The sequence below is a fragment of the Zea mays genome, chromosome 6 (assembly GCF_902167145.1).
Source record: "Zea mays cultivar B73 chromosome 6, Zm-B73-REFERENCE-NAM-5.0, whole genome shotgun sequence".
Taxonomy (NCBI): Eukaryota; Viridiplantae; Streptophyta; class Magnoliopsida; order Poales; family Poaceae; genus Zea; species Zea mays.
Window position 1 is genome coordinate 118,605,527 of NC_050101.1, and position 10,328 is coordinate 118,615,854.

The 10,328-nt window shown below is 43.1% G+C and overlaps 2 pseudogenes across 2 annotated transcripts; one reads left to right on the forward strand and one right to left on the reverse strand.

Moving 5' to 3' along the window:
• The first annotated feature begins 1,535 nt into the window (after positions 1–1,535).
• On the forward strand, positions 1,536–2,023 carry LOC103631324 (TIFY protein pseudogene; annotated as a pseudogene). The gene has a single exon (NR_163899.1). The product of NR_163899.1 is annotated as a TIFY protein pseudogene (transcript).
• A 2-nt stretch (positions 2,024–2,025) lies between these two features.
• On the reverse strand, positions 2,026–4,497 carry LOC103631325 (DUF1336 pseudogene; annotated as a pseudogene). Its single transcript, NR_163898.1, has 4 exons — positions 2,962–4,497; positions 2,670–2,863; positions 2,463–2,585; positions 2,026–2,350 (listed from the first exon to the last, which is right to left on the reverse strand). The product of NR_163898.1 is annotated as a DUF1336 pseudogene (transcript).
• Between the last annotated feature and the right edge of the window lie 5,831 nt (positions 4,498–10,328).

The following is a 10,328-nucleotide window of genomic DNA, read 5'->3' on the forward strand; positions in this document are numbered from 1 at the left end:
GTAACATTTTGTTTTGTTAATGTGTGGCACAAAAATAATAGTGAACATGTATACAAGCTTTTTATCAAGCATTTATTATCCTTAATTACTTGATTAAACATAAACACTAACAAATAGGTGGTGCACCAAACATCTACTTAGGACATGAAAAAATGTGGGTGGCACATATCAACTAAACATAGTTACTATATAACTTTCATAATTTTTAGATAAAGAAATTATTGTATACAACAATTTAATTAAGTTTTAGTGGCAATAAAATATGTAAGATATGATAAATCAATAATTTAATATTTTATTAAATATTGTAGTTACATTATGTGTTTCTAAGACACGACAAAATCATCATTACATAGTGGAACTATATTTTCTATTTTTACTTACTTTTAATTATTTTAAATTATTAAACAAGGATATAACAAGTTAAAATTATATCTTACTAAATATGCATCCATTATACATTGTTTTTACCTTAGATCATATACTTCATTACTATCATACCATAAATATCATATACTTCATTACTATCATACCATAAATATTTCACTATATTTGGACTACATAAATTTCCTCTATTAATTAAACATACAAATCAATGTACTTTATTATTTAAACACATAAAAGCCTATGTTTACATTAATAGTAAAAAACTTCATACTAAAGCATGTGATATAATTATCTACTGTGCGAATCTAGTTATGAGTCTAAAAAACCTGATTTTTTTATGATGTTTTATAATTTTATGCTACTTTTAGAAGTATTAGCTAGTTAAAATTAGAAGACAAAGACACAGAAAAGGAAAAGGGGAGCCAAGGCCAAATTCAACCCAATAGGCTCATTCTAGGAAGGGATGTGGTCCAATGCAGGTTCACCGTGGGCTACACATCATTTCACGCAAAGGCCATCACATGTTTCATGAACTAACCCATTATTGATAGTAATGTTTAACTATATTCATAAGTATCACCTTCTATTCACTTAGCAGCCTATCATTTTACTTGTTTTCTTCCTTGATCCTTGACTTAAACCACAACAGTGCAACACAAATGGAAGGTCGGTCGCTGACTGATTCAGCTAGGTGGGACCCAGTCAGTGGCGTGGGGTGGCACTAGGGTGTGGCTAGGCTCGTTCACACTTATGGGGATAGCGGCATGGCCAGAGGTGGCCTGCGACGACATCAACTAGCAATCTATACTACTTATTAAGACAACAATAATAGTCTGCCTTTTACGTTCTGCCTTCCCACAATCTGCACCGTCCATCCCAAAGCCCCGTTTTCGTGCGTCGTCCGTCCGCCGTCTCGTGTGCGTCACCTCTCGTCCGCCCTCCCCCTTCCGCACACGCAACATGGCTCCCTCTGCCCCCTCCCGTTCACAGTTCTCCTCCCAACACGCACGCTAGCAACCGCTCCCTCCCTCCACCTCCGGGCGCCCCGACCACCACGACCCTGAGCCTGATGCCCGGCGCGGACGTCGGCGCCGACGAGCAGCAGGGGCCGGTCGCCGCGAGGGCCGAGGAGATGCGCGGGCCCGCCCCCATCGCGGCGCCGCCGCTCACCATCTTCTACGCGCAGCATGGTGGTGGTGTTCGAGGACTTCCCGGCGGAGAAGGCGGCCGAGGTCATGCGCCTCGCGACCGGCGATGACCTGTCCATCGCCCGGAAGGCGTCGTTGCAGCGGTTCCTGGCCAAGCGCAAGGCCTGTCTCGTCGAGCACGCGCCCTACGCCCGCCCGTCGTCCCCCGCGGAGGAGCCGGAGAAGAAGACGGTCAAGCCGGCCTCGACCTTGGCCTCCTGGCTCGGGCTTGGCAGCACGGAAGCCGACCGCCTCACCATCGCGCTGTTCTGCGGTTCTGCCCACACTCGACAGGTGGGCCCATCTTTGAGTGTCTGTTTCCTGCTGCAGCTCGCCCGCAGAACCGCGCCCGCCGCCCCACTCCCAAGTTTTTTGTCGTGCTCGCTACCTGGTCTGCCCCACCGTCTTCCCCAGATCGTGCGAGACCTGGGTCCACCCAGTCCCCACTCCCTCCCCCCCCCTCAACCTCCAAGCCTAGGTAACCTCCGCCTCACGCTCTCTAGCTCCGCCCCATCCACTGCCCCGTCATTGCCGATGGTGCCGCCAGATGCCACAAGGAAGGGGGAGGGATGCGGATGGGGACGATCTACGTCGTCGCGGCACTGGCGCTCGACGTGGCGGTGGACTGCGAGGACAACCTCATCCCCGCAAAAGGGTCAGCTCTGGCACTTCGGCATCAACGGTGACTATTGTTGGAACTTCTTGGTCAGCGAAACGATCTTGTTCAGCCTGACGCAGCAGAGGACCTGCTCAGGGAGCTCCGACTGCTTCTAGGCCTGCAAGATCACAGCGGTCAACTGGAATATAGACAAACAAGGAGAAGCTAAAGAAGACTGTGATAGATAGCTTCTGCTTCTTCTCTGTTGGAGGATCTAAATGGAATCTGACCTGGATCGTTAACCCCAGATCGAGGATGCCGTTCTTGAGGCGTGCCCTGAACGAATCCAGCCCCTTCCTAGCAATGTAGCTGAACCGGTGGATGTCAAGGTCCACCTCAAGGTAGTCCTCTCCCTGGCGATGCAAAGATGGTAGATTCGAAGGTAGGTGGTTTATCTGAAGCATCGATACGAACAAGGAACGACGTGGTTTGGGTACCTCGTAGAAGCTGTGCTGGGGCCGCGAGAGGACTGGCTTCTCGTTGTACGCCTGGACGAGCTTCCTCTCCGTAGAGCCCAGCTGGAGGTCGTCCGGTTGACCAGCCCGGCCATGATCTTGAGCCGGTCTCTGTAGCTGACGGTGGATTCTGACGTGAACCCTTTCACCTTCTCAGTTTCGTCCTCAAAAAACCTCTGTTGTCGTCAGGAAAGAGTCATTTATTAGACTTCGACTTAAACCACAGGAAGTACAAGTATTAAAGATGGCGGATTGACTGAAAAAAACGGCTAACCATCATAGACTCCTTGAAATGTTCGGAAACCTCCTTGTCGTAGCATTCGGACACCCTGAAGTACAGGACGAGGCTCAAGACTGTGTTTGTTCATGTAAGATTGTAAGAACTTTGTGATTAGTGTATCCATTGCATTAATAAGGGTCAAGTTAAGCTGATCCATCTACTGCCTTTAGATATATGTATTGAGATGCCACCGTTATGCTTGTGTGTTCGTTTTTCTAAGTTGCAGCATCTTTAATTTGTTATTACTCCTTTATAGCATACTATTTAGGTAGGCTTCTGGATGTTGGGAAGAAATGACCAATTCAGTCAATGATTAGTATAGTATCACTATGGGCTATGTGTTCTCCCTTAAAATCAGAGAGCAGTACAATTCAAATATGAAGGGCTTGGCTTGATAGTTGGTACTTAATATCATGACAAAAGAGAAGTCACGTTGCTATATTCTGTTGCATTTCTTCTGAATATTGAAGTACAATTAGTACAATTTCACCATGGGCTATATGTTCTTCCACAAAATTGGGTATATGCATGGTTCGAATTTTAAGAACATGGTTATTCTAGAGATGAGAATCTCTTGATACTTTATACTTGATATCATGAGAAGGGAGACATCATGTTGTAATAACTAACACAATTCTTCTGAATATTAGAAAAAAATGACTAGCACACATTGCTGGTCATCTTGTTTCTTCTTCATGCTTCATACTCTGTGCTGAGATATGTAGAAAATACTGAGTGATCAATACAATATTAGAAAGATTTTGCGCGTGTAGGTATCAGTTGATACTTCTCACTTTCCTAAATATAAGTGGAAAATTTTTACACGTGTAGCTGCCAGTTGATACTCGTCTACCTTGCATAAGTTGGGAGCAGTTCATCATCCAATTAAACCAGGTCAACTCATGCTCTGATATGTAATGTTTTTTACTAATCACTTCATCTTTGACTTCTTTTCAGGGTTTTTTCATGGATCTTTAACCATCTAAAGAAGAGGTAGGCCTTGACATCCGGCATCGTCCCCTCCAGATCTCCTTTGCCCGCCCCAGGTGAGCATCCATGGCTCGTTCATCGATGTGCTCGTTTCGATTCTATTCGTTTGTGTTTGGGAATACCATAATTTAAGTTGTTATTACATAATAGTCATGTGATTTGCCATTATTTTTTTAAAAAACAGTTCTAGCGCTTTGTCATTACCAGTTAGTTATAGCACTGCTTTAGTCTGTGGAAACATAGCCTTTGGCGCAAATGACAGAATCGACGTGTTCTCTAGACTATATTTGTTATCTTATTCATTTTCCTCTGTGGGATAATACTTTGATCAATATGAGAGCTATTTCAATCCTTGGTTTACTTGCCACAGCATACTTATGGTATATTTGGGTAAAAAGTAGATGTTTCAAGCAGTTTGTAAATCCTAAATACATCATGCTTTACTCTGGTGCTACAGCTACTGTTTTAAAGGAGAAACTATTAGCTTTGGGATCATCCAGAATATTAGCAGAGCATCAACTTCAGGCACAATTAAAAGAGCAGCACTTGAAGGGGTAAAATTCAGTGCTACCTACGTAAATCATAAAAAAATTATTTGACTGAATTCAAGTGTTTTGGGGTTCAATAATGATTCTATGTAGCTATAATTTTTTTGTTGATTTCATGTCATATTGATTATTGGATTGATTACACATGTTTTCTTATTATCAGCCAGAACTAGCTTACTATTTCGGATGTTGCAACGAAGGCATTCCTTCACAGTGTATGTGATAGTTCTCTTTATACAGGTAAGACAGTGTACAAGGGCAAAACTTTGTATGAAATTACTCTGGGCCTGTTTGGTTCAGCTTTTTTTTTTACCAGCTTTTCTGAGAATCTGGTTGTGGAGAGAATCTAGCTGTGGGAAGAATCTGAGTATTGTGTGGATTACGTACGGAGGAAGATGAAGTGGTCCAAAGAGTTCAGGATCTAGAAAGCAACAGATTCCTACTATCATGACGATTCGACCGATTTTGTGTTCATGTTGATTTTGGACGGTTTTTACCAAAACGGTTCTTATAGAAGCTGGCTGAAAAGCTGGGGCGTTTGGCGATCTGCAGCAGCTTTTGGTGGCCAGAAGCTGGAAAAAGCCCAAACAAACAGGGGCTCTGTACCAGTTTACAATGATTACAGGGCATACCTGTAGTGTTTGAGGAGCAAGAGACAAAACTCTACATTTTAGATATATAAAGCAATAGTTCTTTTGCTCAAACCAGTATCTGGATTAGTCTTGAGCACTTTCTAATAATCATATAGTGCTCATGTACCTCAATAACTGCTTCAGTTAATCACATCTTTTAGTTTAGCACTATGCTATGATAGTTTACAAAGTACATTGCTAGCTTATTTTCCTCATAGGTTCTTTAATCATATCTATTATGCTAGATTTTACTCTGTCCCATTAGGAGACAAACAAGTTCGTTCAATAGCATATTGTGGCAGAACCTCCCAAGGTATCGGGCCCACATGCACCTGTCCTTGTCTCAAAGACCTCAGACGGCATGCATGTGCACCAGATAACTTAACAGGATCCGTTCGATTGCCCCAAGGACATCGGATAAACCACTTACAACCAGAACCGCGGGATTAAGTAACACAAATCACACACACCAATATTTTGCAGCGGAAATCTTATTACCAAATTTTACAAGTTACAAAAATTTTACTTCGTACATGATCAGAGTGATTACTACATTGATTCAAAGAAAGAAACTTTGAACGGTTATAAATTATTTATAGTTTTGAAATATATGCTAGCTCAAGGGATCATCCTCAATAAGAAGTATAGAAGGGTTACTTAGACTTATAAGAAGGCCGAGCCCACCGGCACTTAACACCATCAACAATAGCACAAAACTATAACCTGAAAAACAACAGGGAATAAAACCCTGAGTATGGAATTACTCAGCAAGACTTACCCGACTAAAGAAAAGACTCTCAAGGATATGCTAGATTTGGGAATCAAGGAGAGGCTTTAGCAAGAATCAACTTAGATACTTTTGCAGAAATAGCTTACTAAAGTGAGTCCTTACTTTCAATATTTTAACGCCAGATTAAATATTTAATAGACTCTGTTTGCATCTAGTCTAATTTCATCATCTCATCAATACAACATCATTTTATCCATAGTGTTCATATCTTGACTTAGGTTGTAGGTCGGAGCTCAAGTCTCCACTGTCCGGGGATATAACGGCGATCCGAATCGATTTACTCAGCTGAGGATCTCTAACCACACGACATATGTTTCTCGTAAACCTTGATGTCTACTATTCCCACGGATCCTCCACTGCATGAACAGGTCCGCGCCACCCGAGAGTACACCACCCCTTTTAGGCGATCCGTTGCCAGGAGGGTACGTGCCACTCTCGCCATCTCTCCACGCCCAGTGCGCGATTGTCTTTTCATGTATGGAATAGCCGGGTTCAAGCTTACCCTGTCCCATTCTCAGGGCATGTGGCTAGATAAGATAGTCCTTGATCAACAGGCCTACATACGCATCCAATCCTTAATTGACCCGGGCGGAGCATCACCTGTTCCTAGCCCAAGTCTCGATTTAAGTATTTCCATCCTTAGGATTGTGTCTGTTCCTTAGGATGAAAGAGCATCACAGGGAACTTTGCAGTAAGATCCCACTATTGCTCCAAATGAAAATATTCTTGCAGGTAGAAGCCATCCTCTCCATGGTTAAATTGAGGACAACCTCTATCCACAAGATCTAAGCAAGGCTAAGCATTTTTGTAAATCATATTTTGATACTTCACAGAAGTATCTATAAAGGTATGGATATCAAGGAAAGCAATGCATCAAAGGGTTTCAAGTAACTCCTATGAACCTAATGCACATTTCACTAGACTTAAGTGTGCAAAAAGTATTTAAAAACACAAGGAAAGGGGTTGCATGCACCGGGGCTTGCCTGGGTAACACTATGTTAGTGTTTGTTAGACGACGTCCACTTGACGATCATCCTTGTCCTAACACTTGATCAGGCGGGTTCGTCCATCAGCACCACCATGCGGAGTAGCCCGTGCTTGGGGTCGACTTGGCTCGTCTTTCGCATCACGTGATTAATTAACGTACCTGAATGAAATGCATTATGCACATGAATGCATATAGACATGAATATTACGAACCTAAATAGTGCTACGCGATAGCGAATTAAACACCTATAGCAAGACATCGCAAATCTAGTACGAAAATACTAGATATCGATATCACATTAAAACTATATCGATGGCATTCTAATTTTAATCAGATTTAATTCTAATATCTCGGCTAACAAAAACGCATGCCAATAATAAGTTTAGCTCAAGTCCACTATACTGATTGACGAATACAGATTCGGGCTTACGTTAAATATCGCACTAATTTTTGGTTCTGCGCTAGCTTACCCCCAACTAAACCCGCAAATTACTATCAGGAGTCTACGTCAATGAATAATCGAACCACTGCCACAAACACTAACCATACCACTATGCATGCTAAGACATTTTATCTTACGACAAATATAACTACGACTCGTAAGCTCACAACAAGATAATCATTGCGACTACTATATTTATCCAATCCAACTATTCCCTATACTCACGGGAAATAAATGGATCAGCTTACCATGTCCGAATCGACTTGGAGCAGGGATTTCGACGAGGCTATCCGGTTTGAACCATTCATCGAACACCAGGTGTGTGTCATTCTCCCCAAAATCAATATCCGGCAAGAACATCGGTGTCGATCTTCCCAACACGCGACGAGCACTGGTCCACTCATTTTGCTGAACGGGGAGCTGCAGGGGCGCATAGCCAGCGGGCACGAGGAAACGACGATAGCGGGAAGTGAGCTCGCGGCGCGGCACGACGTGACTGTGGTTTTCCGTGAACTCGGCAATCACGATGTGAGGAGCAGGAGAACGGCTGGGGCGAGCCCAACAGAGAACAGCAGGGCGAGCGACGCCAGGGAGCTCGGCACGGTGGAGCACGCGACCAAGGTGTTCCCATCGCGCCCATGACACGACGCTGCTGAGCGCGTTACAGAGGCGAACGACAATGATGATGGAGTAGCAGCCACGGGGTGGCGACCTGTGCTACGACAAGGGAGGAGTCTGAGCAGGACCGGTGGCGCGCTGGCGCAGAGGAAGCATGGGTACGACGCCATGGCACAGGAGCATGCAGGATCCGTCGTCCAAGGCCGAGCAACACAGTGACTGGAAGTGGATCTCAGAGCTGTGTACGTGGGGAGAGCGGTAGCGTCTGGTGGGGAGGCAAGCAGGGGCGCGCACCAGGAGACTGGAGGACGACGACCTCCCTGGCCAAGGGAGGGTGCTGGATGGAAGAGACGTACCTATACGAGAGAATTTAGAGCCTGCCTTCTTAGGATGAGTGAGGTGGCATGAGGGAGATGGATGGCATGAAGGAATTCTCACAGAAGAACACGTACACAAATAATGACTAATGAAGTATGGACGCGTGGAGAAACTTCTCAAGCAACCGATGTCCACAAGATAAATAAAAAAGAGGTGCCGTGAATTTGGATAGAAGGGCTGGCGGTTGGAGATAAAAGAATAGGAGAACGACGGTGGGGATCAGGCTTCCAGCACATACGATGATGAAGTGATTTTCCAAAGTATTGTACGTGGTCACGGCTTAGGAGAAAATAGAAAAATCCGACGCGTGGAGTGGCTGGAATTTTGAGCGACTGAGATAAGGAGAAATGAGAGTTTTGAGCGGTGGGGAAATAAAGACCTGCAAAGCGGCTTTTAAAAAAAATCATAGGGACCTGACGCCTTCTGGAGATGAATACATCGTACATGAGATAAGATTAAAGCCTTTCCAACGATAATATAAAGCTAGAAATAGAGATAAGACTAAGAACCTGGTAAGCGGTGTGACTTTTCCAGAGAACAAGTGCGCGTACACATTTTTTTTAGAGAGCTGAGTGGCTTCTGAACTAAGAAATGGTATGGAGATAAGGACCGTGAGCTGTAATTGTAATTTACAAGGCTGATCCAAACAAAGGAGTAGTACGGTGGTTTAAGGAAGAATTTGATCTCTTCACTTTTTTTAAAAGTAAATATAAATATGTTGCAAGATTTTTGAATTAGGATTTTTAGCGATGTATAATGGGTTGGCGCACTATACGGTTACACCTTTCATTTTCCGAATCATGAAACGGAAAATCAGAGGAATAACAGTTCAGACAGTTCTGGCTAAATTTTGTTTGGATAACTTTCGTGACTATTTTAGGCAAGGTGTAAACGGACGGAACCAGACTACATCGAATTCAACAATTTACTCTGCGGTTGATCCCTATTAAAATTAACCCGATTAGCAATTATTCGATTTCTACTCTAGTTACCTTGGTTCTGCTTTGAACGATTTATTACCAAATAACTCATGATTATCAATCTCGCGCAAGATTTCTCTCGGACAACGCGCGATTCAGATTATTTTGCACTGAACATTTTAGTTGTCGAATTCTAATAAATTTGCCCGAGATAAAAATCGTAAAAGTGGGTCGAGCTTCCGAATTCGTATTTGCGCGAGCGATGAATTTTAAATAATCACCGGACGCACCAATTTTCGGAACCACACTGTTCCGAACATCACGAAAATTTAGGAAAAGCCCGGATAATAAAAACGATGTCGAACTCGCGACAGATGAAACAGATGCGATATTAAAATCGCGATAGGCGAAGATGATTAAAATTTAACGTCCGTTTTATCCACTGATATTACGTGCTTAAATCCGTACTCGTTGTCGAGCGGAATAAAAACACCAAGGGTGTTACACATATGACTCTTGTATGCTGGTAAAATGATTGAATATTTTGTTTCACACCTATTTTTTGAAGGATGCAAGCAATCTCATGCACCTGTTGTTGCTCGCAAGGTTCATCCCTCACAAATACAAGATCAAAGACTCGAAAGCTTAGGTTTGAACCCATAAAACTGAATACTTAATATGGGCACATAGTGATGTTTTTACTGGATTGCATTACCCACCCCCTGAGAGTACTATTGAAGAAAAGTAAACTAAGGATTTTTAAAGACATATGCTGTTGGCAAAGAAAATGCTCCTGGAATTATGGTTTTGCAGGAGTGGTGGGGAATTGACTATGAGATAAAGAATCATGGGATCCACATTTCCCAACATGGTGAAGGATACAGAGCACTCATTCCAGAGTATAATCTTGTCTTGTGTTGCCACCTATTTATCACTTGAGCATATACAATGAATGCTTCTTAAGATGTCAATATTTGCTTATAATATAGTGACTTCCCAATTTATGTTTCAGTTTTGTTTCTTGCTTGGTGATCAGAACAAAAAAACAAGTGTTC